Here is a 3,990-nt window from a genome sequence, read left to right as displayed (position 1 = left end):
ATTGAAAACTATTGTTGTAAGCGAATTCAATCAAAGGTAAATACCGTTCCCATGAACTACTGAACTCGAGGATGCAACATCTCAACATATCCTCAAGTATCTGAATTATCCGCTCGGATTGACCATCGGTTTGGGGGTGAAAAGCAGTGCTAAAATGCAGCTTAGTACCCAGAGCTTCTTGCAATTTCTTCCAAAATCGTGAGGTGAATCTCGGATCTCTATCCGACACGATAGAAATAGGTACCCCGTGTAATCTCACAATTTGATAAACGTACAATTCAGCTAGTTTATCCAATGAAAAATCCGTACGTACGGGGATGAAATGAGCTGACTTAGTCAGTCTATCAACAATAACCCATATCGCATCCTTCTTACTTGCTGACAAGGGCAGTCCGGACACAAAGTCCATTGTGACTCGATCCCATTTCCATTCGGGTATCATGATCGGCTGGAGTAATCCTGAAAGCACTTGATGTTCTGCTTTCACTTGTTGACATATTAAACATCTCGAAACAAAGTCGGAGATGTCCCGTTTCATACCATGCCACCAAAATTGACGTTTCAAATCGTTGTACATTTTCGTACTCCCCGAGTGAATTGACATTCGGCTACAATGGGCTTCGTTCAGAATCATCGAAATGAGTTCCGAATTCCTTGGAACACACAAACGATTTCTGATCCTCAAACAATCATCATCATCAATTTGAAACTCCGATTCCTCGTTCGGAAAACACTTAGCCCGTTTTGCAACCAATTCATCATCGACTTTCTGAGCTTCACGAATTTGGTGAGTCAATAATGGTTTAGCTTTTAATTCAGCTACTAACACACTGTCTGGTAGAACAGACAAATGCACGTTCATCGCTCGTAAAGCAAACAATGACTTCCGGCTTAAGGCGTCCGCAACCACGTTAGCCTTTCCCGGGTGGTAATCAATGACAAGCTCGTAATCTTTCAACAACTCAAGCCAACATCTTTGTCGCAGATTCAAGTCTCGTTGAGTCATCAAATATTTGAGACTTTTGTGATCCGAAAATACATGGCACTTCTCACCAAACAGATAATGTCGCCATATTTTTAAAGCAAACACGATGGCAGCTAGTTCGAGATCATGGGTCGGATAATTCCTCTCGTGTGGCTTCAATTGTCTCGACGCATAGGCCACGACTCGACCTTCTTGCATCAATACGCGACCCAACCCAAGTAGGGATGCGTCACTATAAATGACAAACTCTTTACCTGATTCGGGTTGCACCAAAATTGGAGCTTCAGTCAAATGAGTTTTCAGTTGGTTGAAACTTTTCTGACATTTCTCCGTCCACTCGAACTTAACATCCTTTTGAAGTAGCTTCGTCATTGGTGTGGCTATCATCGAGAAACCTTTCACAAATCGTCGGTAATAACCGGCGAGCCCCAAAAAGCTCCGAACTTCAGTAATATTTCTCGGAGGTTTCCAGTCAAGTATGGCTGAAATTTTGTTCGGGTCAACTCGAATACCCGACGCGGATACCACATGACCCAAGAAGCTAACCTCTCTTAACCAGAACTCACACTTACTGAACTTAGCATATAACTGCTTATCCCGCAAAATTTGCAGCACTAGCCTCAGATGCCCAGCATGTTCGGTCTCATCTCTTGAATAGACCAAAATGTCATCAATGAACACAACTACGAACTGATCCAAATACGGTCTGAAGATCCGATTCATCAAATCCATAAATACCGCAGGGCATTAGTGAGCCCAAACGGCATCACTAAGAATTCGTAGTGACCATATCTCGTTCTGAAGGCAGTTTTGGGAATATCTGGATCTCGAATTCGCAACTGATAATAGCCCGATCTCAAATCTATTTTTGAGAACACTGAGGCTCCCTTCAGTTGGTCGAACAAATCATCGATGCACGGCAACGGTATTTGTTCTTTATCGTCACTTTATTCAGCTGACGATAGTCAATGCACAACCTCATGGTTCCGTCCTTCTTTTTCACGAACAATACTGGTGCACCCCAAGGTGAGAAACTTGGTCGAGCGAAACCTCTATCCGTCAGTTCTTGCAACTGAGCTTTCAACTCCTTTAACTCAGTTGGTGCCATACGATACGGAGCTATCGAAATCGGCGTAGTCCCAGGTACAAGCTCAATACCAAACTCTACCTCCCGAACAGGTGGTAAACCCGGTAATTCTTCCGAAAAACATCCGGGTATTCACAAACCACCGGCACAGATTCGGGTTTCTTTTCTAATTCTTTGTCATCAAGCACATATGCAAGGTATGCTTGCACCCTTTTTTTACATATTTCTGTGCCAACATTGCTGATATTACAGCTGGCATCCCCTCCAAGTCCGCAGACTCAATTCGGACTACTTCGTTATTTGCGCACCTCAAATCAATAGTCTTGCTCTTGCAATTCACAATCGCATCATGCGCGGTCAACCAATCCAACCAAGGATAACATCAAATTCATCAACGGCAAAAGCATCAAGTCCGCTGGAAAACAGGAACCTCGAATTTCCAGGGGACATTTCTTACACACTTTGTCGACAAGCACGTAACGACCCAAGGGATTTGACACCCGAATTACGAACTCAGTAGACTCAATAGGTAAAGTCTTACTGGATGCTAAGGTTTCACATATGTAAGAATGAGTAGAACCGGGGTCAATCAAAGCAATTACATTAGTATCAAAGAGGGTGAATGTACCGGTAATAACATCAGGCGAAGAAGCATCCTCGCGGGCACGTATAGCATAAGCTCTAGCAGGCGCACGGGCTTCGGATCTGGTTATATCATCTCTAGATCCTCTCTGACCACCACCAGCATTGCCCATATTTCCAGATGGTTACCTCGAGCAGTGGTAGCACCCGGTCTCCCACTCTGATTTGCATTCTGTCCCGACAACCTCGGGCAATCTTTAATGAAGTGGTCCACTGATCCGCATTTGTAACAGGAGCGGTCAGGAAATCTACAACTCCCCGAATGCCATTTACCGCAATATCGGCATTTCGTCCTGTCTCGACGTTCATTCCAACACTGGCGACCGAAGTGCCTCGTGTACCACAGGGGGTCGATCACGATCTCGTCCAAAAAGGCCCGAAGTGCCTCTAAACTGGCCCGCATCATCTCGAAATCTCTTCGATGTTTGTTGAAGAGACCTCCCGAGGATGTTTTACGAAACTCTCCAGTTCCCTCATCAACTCTTTGCTTTTCTTTTCTAAGCTCTTCGGCTTTACAAGCTCGTTCAACAAGTACCACGAACTCTTGTATTTCAAGAACGCCAACGAACATTTTATATCTTCATTCAGCCATCTCGAAGCGTTTACACATAAAGCTTCGGACGAAACACATTCCGAGCGTATTTGCTAAGTCTAACAATTTTCGCTCGTAATCAGTAACCGACATGGAGCCTTGCTTAAGCTCAAGAAATTCCTTCCGTTTTTTATCAACAAATCTCTGACTGATATACTTTTTCCGAAACTCAGTTTGGAAAACTCCCAAGTTACTTGCTCTCGGGCACAATAGAAGTCAGAGTACTCCACCAATAGTAGGCAGAATCACGTAGCAAGGAGATAGCACACTTTAGCATTCATCGGGTGTACAAGATAGCTCATCGAGTACCGGATAGTGTTGTCCAGCCAAATTCAGCTTGCTCGGCATCATCGCTATCCATAGCCTTAAATTCAGTAGCCCCATGTTTTCGGATTCTGTCAACTGGGGCTTATGTGACCTTATTTGGTCCGTTACCGGCGGTATTGTAGGTGCGGGGGTAGTATTTGTTCGGGAATGGAGGTTGTGGAAAGCCATATTAGTTCGAATGTTTGGTTAACCATCATTCATCACGCTATAGAATGCTTGTCTAGCTTCATCTTCTGATTACTAGCATTAGGTTGAGAGTTTGCCGCATGTCCTTGTGCGGAGCAGGCCTCTAGCATCATCTCTCTAGATCGGATCCTTACTTACTCTCGGTAAACACATCCATGTAGCGAAATAACA

This window comes from Gossypium hirsutum, chromosome A02 (genome assembly GCF_007990345.1).
Source record: "Gossypium hirsutum isolate 1008001.06 chromosome A02, Gossypium_hirsutum_v2.1, whole genome shotgun sequence".
NCBI classification, from domain to species: domain Eukaryota; kingdom Viridiplantae; phylum Streptophyta; class Magnoliopsida; order Malvales; family Malvaceae; genus Gossypium; species Gossypium hirsutum.
Note: the sequence above shows the minus strand (reverse complement) of the source record.